Source organism: Bos mutus, chromosome 12, assembly GCF_027580195.1.
Source record: "Bos mutus isolate GX-2022 chromosome 12, NWIPB_WYAK_1.1, whole genome shotgun sequence".
NCBI classification, from domain to species: domain Eukaryota; kingdom Metazoa; phylum Chordata; class Mammalia; order Artiodactyla; family Bovidae; genus Bos; species Bos mutus.
Window position 1 is genome coordinate 22,036,372 of NC_091628.1, and position 20,219 is coordinate 22,056,590.

The following is a 20,219-nucleotide window of genomic DNA, read 5'->3' on the forward strand; positions in this document are numbered from 1 at the left end:
AGGAATGCCATGGGGCTTAAGTTTAGTGACTTTCTGTAAAAGAAGTCCAGATGGCAGATTAGGTGGCTCCATCTCCATCAGATGCCTAGATTCTCCCTTGTCCATTAATTAGTGTCTGGCTGCCATCTTGAAGATTACATCATGGTCCTGAATGGCAATTGGAGCTCCAACCATTACATCTTTATTTTAGGCAGGGCTAATATTTACTAAGAAGTTATAGGGGTGACCAACTCGTTGTTAAAATATCCACGTATTTCTGAATGAATGGGCAAATACCTACTGCCTCTTGGTATCTCTGGACTGTCCCCCAAATCCAGCAACTAAAGAGTTAATACAAGTTGCAGGAGTATCCTGTAGGACTCTGCTCGGGCTAAGGTTGACGTCCATTGGAATGGTTGAACATGTTCAAAAGGACCCCCAATTCTAGGAGGGGAGAGGCAAGCAAAACGGCTCACTTCCCAGGTAAGCTGGCTTCCTTTACACAGTGTTTCTCACAAGCCCTGGGCATCAACTTCCACTTACAGCTCAGTGGCCACCTCTTCCTGCAGTGCAGGCTGGGAAATGTAGTTCTTCAGTTGTCAAGATGTCATCCTTCCAACAGTATAAAGTTCTCTTTCTAAGGAAGCACGAGAGTTGATTAGGAAACCCTACTCAGAACAACAAAGTCTCTGATGGGCACAGTGGAGAAGGCTCACTCTTTTTATACCTTAGCGTGAATCATGTCCCAAATCAAGTCAGCAACATTTTAGAGGCAGATAATTCTTCTCCACTATCATTACTGTCGCTTTGTGTGTTTGTCTGTGTGTGTATATGAATATGTGAGATGTGGGTAGGAAAGGGATGAAAGATAAGAGGAGGAGGGCTTATGCAGCTGGGATGTTGGATCTCCAGGAAGAAAAAAAAAGGAACAGCTTTTGTAGCTGTTTCCGTTTGTCAGGGAAAAACATGACTCTTTCCTCTGCCTAGACCAACTGTCTGAGAAAACCCCTCCTACAGTTTTTGAAAACAAAAACAAATAAATAAAACAAAACAAACCTCCCCCCAAGGCTGGTGGGAGTGTAAATTAGACGACAATTAGGCAGTGTTCAGCAAAACAAAAAATTCACACCCCATTTGACCCAGCAAATTCACTTCCTGGAATCTCATCTAAGAAATATTCATCTGTTTGTAAGAAGATGTCTGGACAAAGATGTTGATTGTTCTTGCACATCTATCAATAGGGGATTTGTTAAACCAAGTTAGGGTATATCTGTTCTGAAGGATTAAAAAAAGAAGTAGACATACCATCATAGAAAAATCTCCATAATATGTTTGGAGAGGAATAAACAAGCTGCATAACAATTTGAATGCAAGTCTAGCATGATAATACTTTTGGGAAAAAAATGTATACATACCTGTCTGTGTAAAAGGGAACGGAGGGAGGGATTCTAAGTTGACAGTTAAGAGGGGGTGAGGAGTGAGTGTTGAGGAACTTTTATGTTTTGTTCCATCGGTAGACAAACCTCAGAGATACTTTGGGTTGGGTTCCAAACCACCACAATAAAGCTAATAATTATATCACAATAGAGATAAAGCTAGTCACACAGCTTTTTGATTTCCCGGTGTGTATAAAAGTTATCATCACACTATACTGTAGTCTATTAAGTGTGCAATAGCATTATGTCTCCACAATGTGCCTACCTTAATTAAAAGTGTGCTTCATTGCTAAAAAATGCTGACCATCATCTGAGCCTTTTGGGAGTTGTACTCTTTTCGCAATAGTAACATCAAAGATTACCGATTGCAGATCATTGTAATAAATACAATAAGATTGAAAACGTTTGAAATATCGCAAGAAGTACCAAAATGTGACCCAGAGACATAAAATGAGCAAACACCAACAAAAAGTTGGTGCCGACAGACACAGTGTGGCTGAAACAGAATCACAGAGAGTCGGCTGGCTGCTTCCCTAACCTGTAGGTAGCCTGAGGGGAAGGCTCAGAGACCCAGGAAGAAGGGAGCCGGCTGGGAACTCTACTGCAGCCCCTCCAGCCACACTGGCCCTGGGGCCCTTTTTTTCTAAAGCATCAGGCTCTGTCTTTGGCTTGTTGTTTCCTCTGACTGAACATCTTTCTCTCAGCTCCTTAGGTCTTTACTCCATGGTTCCAGGGAAGCCTTCTGTGTCACCCTCTAAAATGACACCAGTTCCTTGTGCCCCTTAGCACTTGGCGCTGGTCAACATAGGAAATGCTTTACTTCTTCCTCTGGGCTCCGGAGCACTGAGGCACGGGCACTGGACCATTCACTGGGGCAGAAGCACTGGGTGATGCCCTGAGGCATGAGCTCCAGGGCTGAGGTGGCTCGTGTTCCCTGCTCTGTCCCTGGCACCACGTGAGTCTTGCCGCATGAGTAGGACTTCCGGTTGCCGCTGGTTGATGGACTGAGAGGGCAGGTGGGAAGGGTAGCCTGGGAAGGGTGGGGTACAGAGTGGAGAGCCTTGTTTTAGGGACCGCAGAGCAGAGCTGAAGAGGGTGGGAGGAACCCTCTACACACGTGTTCTAAATATGTTTTCACTGCAGGCCCGTGGCCCCTGGCCCTCCCCCAGGCCCTACCCTGCTGGGTGGATAGTGGGTGGCCCGGCTTCCCTCTCTGTGTGGGAAAGGGCCAGGCGAGTAGTGGGAGCCACAGAGCCCTCGAGAAGGGCGTGGGTGCCAGGCCAGCTCCCCACAGCCTGTCCCCCAGGGTCCATGAAAGGCCAGGCACACAGCGAGCTCTCTGTCACTCAGCGTGTGGGCTAAGCGTTGTCCCCTCTGGCCTCTGGTGGGAGAGGGTAACTGGCATTTCCTGCTCCCTCACAGCCCTTGGCTCTCCGGGGTCCTGCTCCGGTCTCTGACCCCCGAGACAGGGATATCCTTTCCCATCAGGGCTCCAGAGACCCTCTGGCTTCGGGTCACCACATGTTCCCTTGTCTTCTGTAACTGCTGCTGGGCTCCCTTTCCTGGCCCCAGGGTGTCTGGTCCCTTAGAAAATCCCCAAAAGCCACCCTTTGTCTGTCACTCAGCCAGGCCCTGAGCGTATTACCTCTCCCAACCCTCGGACGCCCTTGTGAGGCTGCTTTCCCCTTTTGACAGGTTGATAGGAACGGTTTTCATCATTTCTGGAGACTTCTTCCAGTGCAAGGCAATGTCCCAAGCACTTCATCTTTGGAACGGATTCTGTTCTTGTTCCTGAGTGCTCGCTGCTCCTCCCAAGGGGACAGTCATGTTCCCCACCCTGAGAATGACTTGCAGGCCCGGGTCAGTCAATGAGGCGGGATTGGAAGCAACAGACTTCAGCATCGGAGTTCCCTGAGCCATTGTCATCGCGTTCTGCTTCTCTTCCCTCTGAGCCAGCCCCGCCGGGCCCAGAAAGGGGTGGGTCCAGGTCGTGTCTGGTTCCCAGAATAAAGACACGCGGCCAAACCACAAAGAACATGTAACAGGAACAAGAAATCGACCTTTGTTGTTGTAAGCCGCTGAGATTTCGGGTTGTTTGCAGCATAATCTAGTGAAAGCTGGTGGTTACGCCATGCATCACCACATTTAATCCAAAGACTAGCCCTGGGGGATAGGTATTCATATACCCATTTTCATCATTAATACTCTAACCCCTCGAAATCCTACAGAAGTAGTCTGAACGGCTCCGACTCCAAACCGAGTCAACTTTAAAGAAACATTGGACGAGAGCCAAACTAATTAAAAGGGAATTTTTTTCTTGTTCCTTTAGGAAAAAACTGGAAAGGGGTCCACGTGAAACTCTTAATTGAATTCCTTCTCCTTCCTGCCCTCTATCCCCCCACTCCCAGCTGCTCCCCAGCCTGTCACGGGTTCCTCAGATTCTCTCCCACCTTTCTTCTCCTCTGCTCTCCTCTCTCCCTGCCAAAGCAGGCTAATTTTTTTCCCCCATTAGAAAAAGATATCGGAAACCCCGCTGTGTGAGGAACGCCAAATCTCTGCTTTTTCAGGATGGATCCTTTTTGCATACCCTGGAGATGATTGATCAAGAAGCCTTCCTTCCACCCCCATTGGCCCAACTCCATCATCCAGGAGAGATTGGATGACTCACTTAGCTTCAGCCTCAGAGAATGAGCCTCTTTTTCTTGCAAAAAGGAGAAAGAAAGTGGAAAACTAGCACAATTCTCTTGGATGGGCAGGGGGAGGGGCAAAAGCTGTGGTCATACGAAGCTAATAATATTCATTAATAATAATATTGCATTCTTAATAATAGTAGTAACAGCATTACATATTTATTAAGAGTTTACTACATCCCCAAACCTGTGCTAACCATTTTACGTACACTCATCTCATTCATTCTGTATTGTAACGCTGTGAAGGTCATGGAACCCTCGCTTTATGGAAGAAAACTGAAGCCTAGAGCAGTTGAGAAACTTGCTCAAGGACTTAAGCCAAAAAGTGAAAGAATGGAGGTTCAGAACCGGTTCTGAATCTATAGTCTTTTATCGATCCCGGTGCCATGCTGGGTGGATGTGGCTCATTGCTTACAGACCTCAGAGCTGCTGGATCCTGGACATGCGCCCAGCCCCGAGCACCCCGGAGGTCCTGCAGCCCTGTCCCTACCTCCTTCAGCAGCTTCATCTTCATCTTCCTCATCTTCATTTTCCCTGTCTCAGCCCTCACTGCATCTCTCCAGTTTCTCTGCCTCCCGGGGACACAGCCCAGGCCCTAGATGGAGTGCGTGCTCAGTAAATATTTGTTTAATGAATGGCTGATTGATGTTTATTTATTCAGTTTACATGAAGTGGATGGTTTGGTTGCTTTTACTGTTTGGTGAAGGTTCCAGGCCACATCTGGATTTGATAATCTGTCGTCTGTGGCCCAAGAGCCCCTTGATGAGCAACGTCTTCCTTCCTGCCCGGGACTCGACTTTTTCATATTTGCCACATGACATGTTTCACTTTTGCCACTTCCAGAGCAGACTAATTTTTTTTTTCCATTAAAAGAAAGTCTTGAAGATCCCTTGTCTGAAGGACTTGATCATTTTTTTGTTTGTTTGTTTTCAGGACGGACTCCGTCCACACATTCAGAAATGACTTGTCAAAGAGCTCTCTGCTCATAGCCCATGACCCAGAGTCCAGCCCCTGTCTTCTCACATGAATGATGGGAAGAGTTCATGGGCCAGGGAATGACTGACTGGCATCCCAGATTTGTCATGGAACATTTTTTCCAGACCTCAGACATCCATGGCAGCAACAGGGATATTGTTTTCATGAAGGGATAAAAGAAAATTCTTTCACAGCTTGCAGCCAAAGCAAAAGAGCCAAATTACCAAAAGAAATGGCACATTGGAGGCCTCACCTGAGGGCTTTTCAGATTTCCAATGCAAGGGAAAAAAAAGCAGGTAGGCATACAGTAAGCCCCCTACATGAGAACAACTTCCCTTCCGAGAGTGGGTTCATAAGTCCAATTTGTTTGAAAGTCCGACCAAGTTAGCGTAGGTACCCAACTAACACAATCGGCTATATAGTACTATGCTGGAATAGGTGTATAATACTTTTCACACAAATAATACATACATAAAAAATACAAATAATAAAGAAAACATTTTTAATCTTACAGTACAGTACCTTGAAAACTACAGTGAGTGCATGCTGCTCAGTCGCTTCAGTAGCGTCTGACTCTTTGCGACCCCATGAACTGTAGCCTGCCAGGCTCCTCTGTCCATAGGGTTCTCCAGGCAAGAATACTGGAGTGGGTTGCCATGCCCTCCTCCAGGGGACCTTCCCGACCCCAGGGATCGAACCTGTGTCTCCTGTACTGCAGGAGGATTCTTTACCACTGAGCCATCAAGGAAGCCAGAATCACCAAGACGGCTGGTTAAAACAGATTGCAGGACCCCATCCCTAGGGTTTCTGACTCAGTCATTCTGGGCAGGGGCCAAGGATGTACATGTGCAACAGGTTCCAGGTGAGGTTGATGCTCCAGGGAGCACACGTTGGAAATCACTGCCAAGTGTGTACTCTTATTCTATCCTTGCAAGACTTGAAGCCCATGAAGGTGAAGCATCTAATTCAAGGTGACATCACCAGTAACCTGCAGAGTGGGGAATCTAGCCCACTCCCAGCTCTTTCTAGAGCCAGTTCTCTTTTCCATGGCCCTTCCATCTTCCCATCACACTTATTTGCCCTGGGAACCTTGCCCCAAGACAAACCAACACACCACAAAAACAAAATTCCAAACACTTAAAGGGCCTGTTCCTTGGGGAGCCCACTGCTATTTTATTTCTGTGATAGTGAGAAGCTTGAGAGATTTAGAGGTACAACAAGCAAGTAACAATCCGTGACCACAAATCAAATGCATGACAGAGTCGGGGCTGGAGAGTGCGATTTCTGCCTGGTGGGAGGTCCCAAGGCCACAGCGTATTTTAATCCATGTGCAGAATGATCAGGATGTAGTTCTGAATCAGTCTTTGCAGGGTGGTGGCACGGCAGCCTTCCATATTGTTTCAGCACTCCAGTAACCATCCCTCAGCATGGCAGGAAATAGATGCACAGTTCTTGCTCTGAGTGGCCTCGAGTATGGCCTTATATGAAGCCTTGGCATCCTAGAAACTTGCTTACAAGCTGCTGAATTTGTAAATTTGCCAGACGACTGGGAATCTCCAGCTCTAACCCAATGGACCAACAGTGAGAGATGTGGAAAGTGGACTTTGGGGTAACTTCACAAGGCTGAGCGAACAGCATGCCCCAGTTGGCCTTGCACATGGTTTCTACACAGTGCAGACATCATACTGAGAAAGGTCTACGGGCACACAAGCATCTTTTGAGGTCACTGTGGAACCCATGGTCACCTACCCTGTCAGTCACATCACCTTCCACTTCTGGAGCAAAGGTTGTTACATTAGCACTCTGCTGCTTTTGACCCAGCATCCTGCATGAGGACCGGGGATGGGCGCCCCAACTCAAAGATGCTCTGACTACCTTTATTTACCAAAAAAGATGAAAATATTTCTAGTGCGCAAGAGATCTTCTTACCTAGAGACAACAACAAGCTATCAGAGGGGTTTGGTTCACTTTTTTAAGTGATCAAGGGAGTTTTATGATGTTTCTTGATTTCCTTTGTGAAGATGTTCTTCTCAAAAAATGACAATAAGAGTATAAATGATAATGACCAAAAAGACAAGCTAAACTCTAAGAAGGAACAAAACTAGCATCCTGGTTGGACATTAAAAATAATCCTGAAACATACTCAAATCTTTCAAAGCTTATAGACTGCATAAAATCTTGAAGAACTCTTGGGACAAACTTCTCCAAATAGGTTTAAGAGCTCTGCTGAGCTGAGTGATGGGAAGATGTAGACATAGATACATGTTTTTTTTCAATGGGAGGAGAAAAATGTACCACTATTCTGGGTTCCAGTAGAAACCCTTTTCCTTAGTTGGAAGTTACCATTTTCCCTGGGCCTCTGGGGCCTTCTTTTCCTTGAGCTTTCTCTGGGGTGAACCCTGACAATTCAGAAATACTGGCTTTTGCTTTTGAAAAGCCAGTAATGAGTAATAAATAAGGAGATGGACAAAGTCACATGTGTAGATTCAGCACATCTCTTTCATGCGGCATGTGAAAAGAACCAGGAGTTGCATCACTATCCACTTAGACAATCGTGAGTTCACAGCACGCCCCACTGTCGTTGCCCCAGACAAGCACTGTCCAGTTGCTAGTTTATTTTCTTGAGCATCGAAATTTTTCTCTTGGTCTTATTGGCTGGGTATCTTTCTAAGAGACCACGTTACTGGTCTGCCTTTTGTTTCTGTTCCTTGTGTGTGTGTATGCTAAGTTGCTTCAGTTGTGCCCACCAGGCTATTCTGTCCATGGGATTCTCCAGGCAAGAATACTGGAGTGGGTTGCCATGCCCTCCCTCCTCCAGGGATCAAACTAGCATCTCTTCAGTCTCGTGCATTGGCAGGTGGGTTCTTTACCACTAGCACCACTTGGGAAGCCCTTATGTTCCTTATGAGCAGAAATTATTTATAGTTCAGGGGTTATCCACAAAAGCCCTGGCTTGTTCATCTTTGCTGGTTGGTTTGACTTTTGCCTAGTCTACTGCTGTGAATTTTTCCTAAAGGAAGGAACCTCTTACCAGTCTTCCGTGTTCCTATGTGGGAGGGTATAAGGATGTGGAGGTGATAAGGTGATTTCAGGACTAGGATTTATTTGCCGACTCATTCGATGATTCGTCACCCATTACAATGTGAGTCAGGCAACACTTAACCGCTCTAGAAGAAAAAACTCAAGAGCCTCATTGTTGTTGAGGGCTAGCAATTCTAAAGATGATTTTACTTAGGAATTTGAGGGGGGAAAACTCTTTGATTTTCTGTCCTTAAATGTCTGTGGTCCATCAGATGGTTACAGAGTGGAGCAGAGCTGAGTGTCCGCCATCACTATTTATTCGCCTGGAGCCGGGACCCTAGCAGTGGTCTTGGAGGTGGCTGGCCTTCATTTCTGAGCCAAGAATGAAGAGTAGGTGTGGCAGACCTGCCCTGAGGGCCAGGAGTTGAGAAGGCGGCCATCATGTCTTCCCGAGTCTTCCTGGTGAGTTGCTTTCCCTACGCTTCCTCGGAGGCCGTGGTTTCCTGACCCTCCCTCCACTTGTTTGCCAACTCAGGATTTTCAGCCTTCAGCGGCTCAAGCCTGAGTTTTAACAGCAGCTCTCTGAGATGCTTCTTCCCCAGCGTTGTTCTTCCTTCCTTGACAGTGATGGTCATGTGAAGCCGTTTTCTGACTTCATGTGTTCCCCGTAGACGCTTGTGCTGTGTGACAATCCTCTTCAGAGTGGTCTCTAAAGAGCGTGTGAGTTCATCTTTAGAATGGGAGTTATTCATACAGCAGGCGCCCAGGGACAGGGAAAGGGAGGATTCTCTCCAAGTCTTACAGTCCGTGGAAGATGAGCGATCTGAATTCAAATGACTCGACTGAGAATCGCATAATTTCTGACCATAAATAGCCTGTGGAAAGCCTTTATTTTACAGATAAGGGCACAGAAGTCCGAGAGAGAAATTGATTTGCCTGGTACCATATAGCCTGTGGGTGACCAGCGCTGGGGGTGTAAACTGGCTTTTCTCATCCCAGGTGGCAGTTCTTCCTGCCCCCTCCCTATCTAATTTTCTTTTTTCTAATTTTCCTTTGGTCCCTGGGGTACTTTCAGTGGAATAATTTCTTAACTACTGTGGCCTACCAATTTGGGAGGAATGAAAAACACCAGCATGAACATCAGTGGTGGAAGGGTTTTCAAAAAATATAAAACATAATGACATGTCCTGAAATATTCTTAACTTTTCACTTCCCATCCCTCTGCTATGCAAAGCTTATTAAAGACTTAAACATTTCAAAAGAAGTACTTAGCTTTTTACCATGGAAACTATTTGGCAGATCCAAAACCGTGATTGTTTTTAACTTCAAAGCGTATTATAAATCAGACAAAAAGTGTTTTACCTGTTCTCAAGCTAGAGGGAATAAAAAGGATGAAAGAAAATGTGTGTTGAGGGTTGGTTACTCTAAACTAGGCAACAAGAAGTTCAGGGTCAGTCGTGTTTCTTCATTGTGAAAGAGCGAGTCTGAACCTTGAGCCCAGATTACAGATGAACCTTGGCCCCTGATCTTAATAACTAATTTCTCCTAAATTAACTTTCCCTCCATTTATTCCTCTAGTACTAGCAGAGCATTTTTTAACATACAGATTATGCAGGGATTTCTCTAGGTGGATAGGGACATTCTAGCTCAACATTCAGAGAAAAGCTCAGGTTTAATTTGATCCCTGGTTTCATTAATTTCCCATAATACTCACAATTTTATGAATTCACCTGACTAGTGATAAGTTTATTTCTGATCAGTTTTTCCTTTCTTAACATAAAACTTAGTAGGGATACTAAATTATAACAGTCATGCTTTGTAGTTAGGGTTGTCAAATAATGCATGAGATATATTTATACTTAAAAATTATTTATTGTTGACATGAAATTCAAACTTAACTGATTATCTTGTATTTTAATGTGCTAAATCTGGTAATCTTATTTGAACTATGTAATAGATACCCTCCTGAAATTTTGCATTTGGATAAAGTTTTTTTTTTTTTCTTCTAAATAAAATCAGACATTTAAGTATTTTAGGGAGCTAAATGTCTATTTTTTGATAAAGACATGCATAATAAATCTGGACTTTTATATATCTGGCTTGCTTTCAGTGTGATATATCCATATGTGTTTTATAAATTCAGTTTTTAAAATGTCCATTTTGTATATCAACCACTGCTCACTCTCCCTCCTCCAAGCACACATTATATACTATCTCGTCATTTATAGACTCCAGGCCACAGTTCAGAAGTATATCAGTTTCCACTCATTTAGATGCCTACACTTCATGGTTTTTGAGATCTATTTCAGGAAAAAGACTAGCCTGTTTTGAATGCTGTGAGGTTTTTTTTTTTTTTTTTTTAGCTCTGAGCCATTAACCCAAAAGAGTTCCACCAAGGACTTTGGTATCCACAGTGAAAGTGAAAGTCACTCAGCCATGTCTGACTCCTTATGACCCCATGGACTATACAGTCCATGGAATTCTCCAGGCCAGAATACTGGCGTCGGTAGCGTTTCCCTTCTCCAGGGGATCTTCCCAACCCAAGGATTGAACTCAGATCTCCCGCATTGCAGGTGGATTCTTTACCAGCTGAGCCACAGGGGAAGCCCAAGAATACTGGAGTGGGTAGCCTATCCCTTCTCCAGCAGATCTTCTGACCCAGGAATTGAACTGGGGTCTCCTGCACTGCAGCTGGATTCTTTACCAACTGAACTATCAGGGAAGTCCTATCCACAGTAACAACATTTATTAAATGCTTACTGTATACTGTATATATGTGCTTTCTGTATGCATTGTTTCATTCAGTTTAAACGACCCTACGAACTAGGGACTATTAGCATTAATATCTCCATTTTACAGATGAGGAATCAAAAGTACCAATAATTTGCCTCTGGTTTGACAACCAATAAGCTAAAGTGCTAGGATTCAGACCCAGATCTCATGCTTTTAACTCTTACCCTAAACAGAACATTTCCCACTGGAGGACACAGTGGTTGCGAGGCCTGTTGTGGGCCTTGTGAAATATGGAAGTGCAGAGACTTACTGAGAAAAGGGCGGATCTAGGACAGTTTGTTGTGCTCCACTGGCCAAGTCTGGTTCTGTAGCAGCTGACGAAGAGTGGAGATGGTTGTCTCTGCTCTCTTAGGAGGTGGGTTTGCAATCCAAAGCCCAGAATTTGAAGGCTTATCACAAAGAAAATCACCAAGTATTTACAAATGCTTTGAAATTAGAGTGTCTGTTACTTTCAAGTATGTAGTCATAGAACCAGCAGAAGAACTTGTATCGAGTGCTGAGCCCACTCTCAGAGATTCCGATGAAGTTCTAATATGGTGGTTCTGCATATCTGAAAACTCAACTGCTGCTTGATATTTGCAGCAACCTCCTAGGAACCAGGCGTTCCAAGTGGGTGCCAGTGGGTACACACCTTGAGAAGCCCTGCTTGAGTTGGTGAGTTCCCAGAGGGCAGGACTGTGTCTCACCTATCTTTGCATCTTCAAACCTAAAATAGAGCCAGATTCAATCCCCTATTGGCTGAGATAGTATCACAGGGAATGCCGAAAGGGAGCGGTTTCCGTTGACATTTCAGGCTGCTGAAAGCAACCAATTATAATTCTAATCATAATGAAAGAACTTTCTTCCAGCTTTTATAAGTGCAAAGTGTTGACTTTGATCTCCAGGGTCTACATTTCTAAGGGGTAGGTGGGGGGCAGATGGTGGGGGCGAGCATATATTTATGAACAGCAAAATCCTTATTATGCTTTATCAGTGAAGTCAGAGCACACGTGTCTTTGTATGTGAATATGCATCCATGTCTTCGTCCCTTCCACAGCTGACACTGGGGATTAGACTCAAGCTTTAAGCTTGTAAAAAGCCTTTGAGGGAAACCCTTAATGAGGAACTGATCCTTTTCAACTCGAGTCTAATTACTTTTACAGCAACGTTTCTATTTTGGATGCTTCCCATGAATAAAGTCTCTTTTATGCCACTGATGCCAGGCTTGCCCCTCAGTTTCAGCAGAAAGAACACCCAACACATGGCCTGACTGAGAGACCCCAATGAGAAAGCCAGTGACTCTTTTCTGCTTGAGCAGCTGGCTGGATTTCAAAGACCACCAGGAAAGAAAAACTTGGATTCCATGTTTATAAGCCCTTGAGAATGTTTCTATCTTTTCTTTGTTGTTTAGCCATGTGCCTCGTCTTCTCATGGCAGGTGACAGGCATCCTGGGTCATGAGGCTTTTAGAATGATCTCTTATGGGACCAAAGAAGATTGGAGGGGTTATTCTGGTCATTTCAGCCACATGGATACTTGCTTTTTCAGTGTTCAGTATTTAATGGAAGTCATATGGGGGCTTCCCTGGTGGCTCAGCAGTAAAGGATCTGCCCACAATGCAGGAGACTTGGGTTCGATCCCTGGGTGGGGAAGATCCCCTGGAGAACGAAATGGTAACCCACTCCAGTATTGTTGCCCATGGACAGAGGAACCTGGCAGGCTACAGTGTATGTAAAAAGAATAAAAAGCCTCCAGGTTGTTATAGGGGAAGTTAGATCTGACTTTGTCTCTACCAACACACCCTGGCAACACAGTTCCAACTAATTTATTTTTTCCCACAGAAAGTTCATTTTTGCCTAGAGATAGCAAGGTTAGGTGAGAAGTCTACTAGATTAGCAATTAGGAGGCTTTCACTAATTTACAGCTCACCTGAGCTTTGTAATGAACAAACCTCCATGACTTACAAAATTTCAATGAATGTGAGGTGTTGTAATCATGGCATGAGTGACAGAGTGTAGGCTGAGGTGTGGATAGATGTCACAGGGATGAATTCCTGTATCCTGGGAAAAACCTGCCCCCTGCAATCCCACCAAGCCCCTGGGGTAGACAGGAATGTTGCCTTGACCACACTTTGTTTGGGGTTCTGGAGAAAACATGGCCAGAACCCTTCAGCTAGTAAGGTGAGTGAGGGCAGGGAGCACAGGCTTGAGCTCAGATGGGGGCCCCAATAAAACAGACCCCAGATCTGCCGTGTGTGGCCATGTGACAGTGGGCGAGTCAGTGACTCTCTCTGAATTCCTATTTCCTCATCTGCAAGTGCCATGTTCCAGGGCACCTGGTGCTAGGAAGCACCTTGCCCATTGCAGGTGCTTACCAAGTCAGGTTGTTATGAATTACTAGCTGTGGTTCTTGAGGTTGGGCTTTGTCTTGGGGTTCCAGCTGCCACAGTCTTTGTCCAGGAATTCCAGCCATTGTTTAGTTAAATTCAGTCAAGCTCTTTTTAATGCCCTATCCCTTAGCTCTTCCAAACTGTAAAGGTGGTCCACTGGGACACTGAGATCTTTCTCCCATTCTTAGCATCAGGATTGTTCTCATCTGTATTGTTGAATAGTTATTAAGGTGGTTGAAGAAAAATGAGAGAAAGGCCAAAAAGAGCATTAAGACCTTAAAAGTTAATCAGTTAGTCTGGTGTCAGACTGCCCAAATGTTGATACCATCAGTTACTTACTGGATGACCCTAGGCAAGTTACACAACCTCTTTAAGATGTACTCATTCATAAAATGGACATAATAATGTTTATAGAGTGTGGGAGATGTTCACAGTGATAAGAATTAAATGAAAACATATGTACAAAGTGCTTAGCATAGTGCTTGATATATAGCTACTCTTTGATAAATGTGATCCTTCATGAGAAAAGGATTAAAAACCTAAAAGCTTCTCAAAGACTATCTTCAAGTATATTATACAGCATGTAGAGAATGATAGAAAATAAGGCACAATCATGACAAGGACGATTTAGGTCATCATTAAGAATAGCATGATGCTAAGGGTGATTAAACACTTGGGTATAATTTCTTTCCTTTGATTTTTAAGAAAACTTTTCATTTTGTATTAGAGTATCTTGATAAAAGTGAAAGTGGAGAGTGAAAAAGTTGGCTTAAAGCTCAACATTCAGAAAACGAAGATCATGGCATCCGGTCCCACCACTTCATGGGAAATAGATGGGGAAACAGTGGAAACAGTGGCAGACTTTATTTTTCTGGGCTCCAAAATCACTACAGATGGTGACTGCAGCCATGAAATTAAAAGACGCTTACTCCTTGGAAGGAAAGTTATGACCAACCTAGATAGCATATTCAAAAGCAGAGACATTACTTTGCCAACAAAGGTTCGTCTAGTCAAGGCTGTGGTTTTTCCTGTGGTCATGTATGGATGTGAGAGTTGGACTGTGAAGAAGGCTGAGCGCCAAAGATTTGATGCTTTTGAACTGTGGTGTTGGAGAAGACTCTTGAGAGTCCCTTGGACTGCAAGGAGATCCAACCAGTCCATTCTGAGGGAGATCAGCCCTGGGATTTCTTTGGAAGGAATGATGCTAAAGCTGAAACTCCAGTACTTTGGCCACCTCATGCGAAGAGTTGACTCAATGGAAAAGACTCTGATGCTGGGAGGGATTGGGGGCAGGAGGAGAAGGGGACAACAGAAGATGAGATGGATGGATGGCATCGCTGACTTGATGAACGTGAGTCAGAGTGAACTCCGGGAGTTGGTGATGGACAGGGAGGCCTGGCTTGCTGCGATTCATGGGGTCGCAAAGAGTTGGACACGGCTGAGCGACTGATCTGATCTGATCTGATAGCCAGTTAACAATGGGATAGTTTCAGGTGAACAGCAGAAGGACTCAGCCGCACATATGTATGTATCTGGTTTTCCCTCAAACTCCCCTCCCGACACTGGGATAGAATTTTATCCTTCTTAGAGTTCTCTCCTTCTGGTTCTTAACTCTCCCGGAGCTGCATATTAATAGAATAGCAACCAAAACAAAGGGTTTAAAAATATAGTTAGAAACATTTGCTTCAAATACAACTCCTAGCAAGTAAAATTACAGTCAATAATACTGTAATCATAGAATTTAAAAGTTCTCCTGTGGCTCAAACCAGCTTCTAAAGATCTCACAGGGAATGGCTGGAATGAGGCTGAGGATTTAGCATCAGCAGTTGGCATCCAAGACAAAGCATGCCTGCTGTAGGTGTACAGCAGTATAAGCCAAGAAGAACAGTCAGACTAGAGAGGGGATGTCAAGTAGGCAGGGAAGATGGGAACACTGGTTATCTATCTAGTGATTTGTGGAGAGTGTACTGGGCTCCTTATATTGATTGTTCTTTTATTGTTCATAATAAATATATTATTCCCAGGAAAATAGAGCTTAGAAACTAAGTTAAGTAACTTACCCCAGTTACAGAGTTACATAAAGGTGGAAGCAGTGTTCACATCCACATCCTTATGTCCTGGGTGTTTCCTGATGCCGTGTGGCCACGCACATATGGTGAGTGTCTATATTGCTATGAGGGCTTTCGCAGGTGGCACGGAAGTAAAGATTCCACCTACCAGTGCTGCAGTTGCAAGAGAATCGGCTTTGATCCCTGGGTTGGGAAGATCCTGCATGCCTCAGAGCAACTGAGCCCCTGTACCAAAACTACTGAGCCTGTGCCCTAGAGCCGGGGAACCACAACCACTGAAGCCCCACATGCTCTAGAGCCCATCTTCACAAGAAGAGAAGCCACAGCAGTGAGACTGCCCGAGCACATCAGCTAGAGAGTAGCCCCCGCTCACTGCAACTAGAGGAAAGCTGCAAGCAGCAACGAAGACCTAGAACAGCCATAAATAAAAAAAATTTACCCACAAAATCTCTGATAGCAGGATCATCCCAACATTTCTCTTATATTGTCTTAGGCCAGCTTTGTAACTCTTTTTGCGATCACCCGTGAGGTCGCCTGAGTTACCTACTGGCTAATTTTAAACACGGACTGTGAGGGACTTCCCTGGTAGTCCAGTGGTTAAGACTCTGTGTTTCCAATGCAGGGGGCTGTGGATTGATCCTTGGTCAGGGAATTAAGATCCCACTTGCTGTGGGGCGTGGCCAGATCCACCACCATCACCATTACTAACAGCAACAAAAACCTGATTGTGAGTTTCTCCTGACTGGAGAATAAGGTGAAGCAGTAGACGATGAGGTTGGGGGCAAAGGTGGGGTGGGGAGAGGTGAGAGGAGGCCGTTAGGAGTGGAGGCAGGAAGAAATGTGGGGCTACAGACAATTGAGTTCTTCAGATTTGGGGTGAAAAATTCACTCTCAGTCTGGGCAAGGAGCATTTTCTGTGGAGGAATGAGGGTGCTAGGGTGCAGTCTCTGGGTTACTGATTATAGCCAGCGTTCTGAGCTCCTGACCTCTCTCCTGCTTCCTGTTGATTGAGGAGAACTGTAGCTCAGCTGTCTGGTCAACCAGACTCACGGGGTCTGGGAGGACACAGCTTCAGCTGGGGAGAGTGGGTGACCTGTGTGGGAACTGACAGCACCTTTGATTTATCTGTTCCATTTAGTGCTGAATGAGAACAAGCCAGGTGCAAGTGGGAGGTGCTTCCCCGGTCTCAGGGTGATTGGAGTGCGGGAGGAGCAGATAATAAATCTTGCGTTTGAGCAAGAGCAAGAACACCTGTGTTGGGCTCACAGGCCCCTGTGTGCAGTTGTGCTGGTGTCGTCTAGACTAGAAAAGCAGGGAGAGATGCTAGCGAGGTTCGGGGTAGGGAGGATGCTTCTAGGTGAGGAGGTATGGTACCCCTCTTCCCTGGTGGGTGGGTATGCTTTAGGGGCAGCTGGCAGTGTGCCTCTAGAGGTTACAGTCTTTGATCTGCTGCCTTATTGCTGCAACTGCCTCCATGGATTCTGTTCAGAGAAAATTATCATGTTAATATCTCAACCAGTGGTTATCCAACTTGAGCCTGCAGCAGAAATGCCTGGAGGGGTTGCTCACACACAGATTCCTGGGCCTCACCCCCAGACTTCGTGATTTAGTGGGTCTAGGGTAGGGCCTCGGAGAGGGCAATGGCATCCCACTCCAGTACTCTTGCCTAGAAAATCCCATGGATGGAGGATCCTGGTGGGCTACACAGTCCATGGGGTCACACAGAGCCGGACAGACTGAGTGACTTCACTTTCACTTTTAACTTTCATGCACTGGAGAAGGAAATGGCAACCCACTCCAGTGTTCTTGCCTGGAGAATCCTGGGGACCGGGGAGCCTGGTGGGCTGCCATCTATGGGGTCGCACAGAGTCGGACACGACTGAAGCGACTTAGCAGCAGCAGCAGCAGCAGGGTAGGGCCTGAGAATTTGTACGTCTAACAAGGTCCCAGATGCTGTTGCTCCTGCAGGTCTATTGACCACATATTGAGGATGACTGTTTTAGACCTGGCTTTCTCAGTTGTCCAGGGAGAAGGCTGGGGTGTTCTTGGGGCAAAAAGACATTGAACCTGGTGGGAGAGCCAGAGGATAAATCCTATTAAAGGACCCAAAGTAAACTCACTGAGGGGTGCAGGGAAATTGGGGAAATGGTAAGATTTTAGGCCTGCAACTTGCATGGGGAAGAATATATGACCTTTGTTCCGTTCAGTTCAGTTGCTCAGTCATGTCCGAGCATCCCTATCCATCACCAACTGCTGGAGTCTACCCAAACCCATGTCCACTGAGTTGGTGATGCCATCCAACCGTCTCATGCTCTGTCATCCCCTTCTCCTCCTGCCCTCAATCTTTCCCAGCATCAGGGTCTTTTCAAATGAGTCAGCTCTTCGCATCAGGTGACCAAAGTATTGGAGTTTCAGCTTCAACATCAGTTCTTCCAATGAATATTCAGGACTGATCTCCTTTAGGATGGACTGGTTGGATCTCCTTGCAGTCCAAGGGACCCTCAAGAGTCTTCTCCAACACCACAGTTCAAAAGCATTCAATTCTTAGGCGCTCAGCTTTCTTCATAGTCCAGCTCTCACATCCATACATGACCACTGGAAAAACCATAGCCTTGACTAGATGGACCTTTGTTGACAAAGTAATATCTTTGCTTTTTAATATACTGTCTAGGTTGGTCATAACTTTCCTTCCAAGGAGTAAGCGTCTTTTAATTTCATGGCTTCAATCACCATCTGCAGTGATTTTGGAGCCCCCTAAAATAAAGTCAGCCACTGTTTCCACTGTTTCCCCATCTATTTGCCATGAAGTGATGGGACCGGATGCCATGATCTTAGTTTTCTGAATGTTGAGCTTTAAGCCAACTTTTTCACTCTCCTCTTTCACTTTCATCAAGAAGCTCTTTAGTTCCTCTTCACTTTCTGCCATAAGAGTGGTGTCATCTGCATATCTGAGGTTATTGATATTTCTCCCAGCAATCTTGATTCCAGCGTTTCTCATTATGTACTCTGCATATAAGTTAAATAAGCAGGGTGACAATATACAGCCTTGATGTACTCCTTTTCCTATTTGGAACCAGTCTGTTTTTCCATGTCCAGTTCTAACTGTTGCTTCCTGACCTGCATATAGGTTTCTCAAGAGGCAGGTCAGGTGGTCTGATATTCCCACCTACCTCAGAATTTTCCATCGTTTATTGTGATCCACACAGTCAAAGGCTTTGGCATAGTCAATAAAGCAGAAATAGATGTTTTTCTGAAACTCTCTTGTTTTTTTGATGATCCACATTTGTTAGCTTGTCTTACTATAGTGTCCTGCCCTCTTGTATGCTATCACACGGTGATTTCTTTGCTGCATGTTGTGTAGAGAGGTTTCTCCTGATTTCTGGGAGAGACCTGACTAAGAAAAGACAGGAAGGCAAAGAAATATGCGCCTACTGCACTGAGACAATACAAGTGTTTTTAGAAAAGGAGGGGTTGTTTGTAGAGCATTCACTAGACGCTGGGCCCTGGGGTATTAATACTTTACATACATCACCTCCTGCACTTTGTCTGTATTATTTTTCACTTTATAAACAAAGAGACTGAGGCTCAGTAGCCTTAAGAAAAGCTCCGCGAATCATGAAGCTAGTAATGGGCAGAGCAGGACTTAAAAATATGTATCATTCTTATTCCAATTCTGTGTTCTTTTGATTTATTGTTGTAAATTCAGAGATCTTTATAAAAATGTGCAGTTTTAATTTATACTTTTAAAATTAATTTTAATTGGAGGGTAATTGCTTTACAATGTTGTGTTAGTTTTTACTGTACAGCAAAGTGAACCAGCTATACATATACATGTATTCCCTCTTTTTAAAAAGTTTCCTTCCCATTTAGGTCACCATCGAACAATGAGCTATGCAGCAGGTCTCATTAGTTCCCTGTTCTACAGGTAGTATCGTTAGTGTATGTATGTCCATCCCAGTCTCCCAGTTCCTCCCACCTCATCCCTGCCTTCCCCTCTTGGTGTCCATACGTTTGTTCTCTAAGTCTGCATCTCTCTTTTTGTTTTGCAGTTAAGATCATCTATAGTGCAGTGTCTAAAATGAAATATTACTTCTTAGCTTAAAAACAAGATTAAATATTCAGGACGAAGAAGACTCAGACAGGAAGGAGTGCAGATTATAGATGAAGAGATAAAGAAAGCGAAACACGTAGAATCAGGACATCTAGAGTTATGTACATTGATCCAATCGGTTATTCTAAAGCTTCTTCCCCCCGCTGCTCACCTCCCTGGCTCTCCTCAGATAGGTAAGAGTTCAGAAAAACTGAAGTAAGATGCAGCGGGCAGATTCCCCAATCTTATATGCCAAGTGTTTAGAGCAGTGCCTGGCACGTAGGCAATGCTCAAAAACTGTTAGCTGTCTTTCTCCTCCTCCTCCTCTTCGGCTGCATCATCATTATGTGCCTGCAGGTGTGCAGGCATGCAGGTGTGCCCACCTGCAAGGACTGTGAGGTTGGGAATTAGGTGGGCACCACAGCAGTGGGTGGTATCAAAGAGGAAAAGATGTATCACAAAGAGTGGATTGCTTTAGTTACGGATGCTGCTACTCACTCCTGTATTCTTGGGCTTCCCTTGTGACCCAGCTGGTAAAGAATCCACCTGCAATGCAGACCTGGGTTCAATTCCTGGGTTGGGAAGATCCCCTGGAGAAGAGAATGGCTACCCACTGCAGTATTCTGGCCTGGAGAATTCCATGGACTGTATAGTCCATGGGGTCACAAAGAGTTGGATACGACTGAGTGACTTTCACTTTCACTTTCCTGAAAATTTTGGGCTCTGATTTAGAAGGCAAATATGATTTTGCTGAAGAATGGGAACTGAAGGAATTTGAGAGGGGGCGTGGAGACAAGGA

At 44.9% G+C, this 20,219-nt stretch overlaps 1 long non-coding RNA gene across 2 annotated transcripts in view; it reads left to right on the forward strand.

The window, feature by feature from the left end:
- The window catches only part of LOC138990256 (uncharacterized), a 328,388-nt gene that overhangs the window by 63,469 nt on the left and 244,700 nt on the right, over positions 1–20,219 (forward strand). The window contains exon 1 of one of the 2 annotated variants that reach the window (XR_011466374.1): positions 8,263–8,563. The exons of the other annotated variant lie outside the window; for it this stretch is intronic. This is a non-coding gene — a long non-coding RNA (uncharacterized lncRNA). Of the gene's footprint in view, positions 1–8,262; positions 8,564–20,219 lie in introns of those variants that run through there. 2 annotated transcript variants of the gene reach the window in all.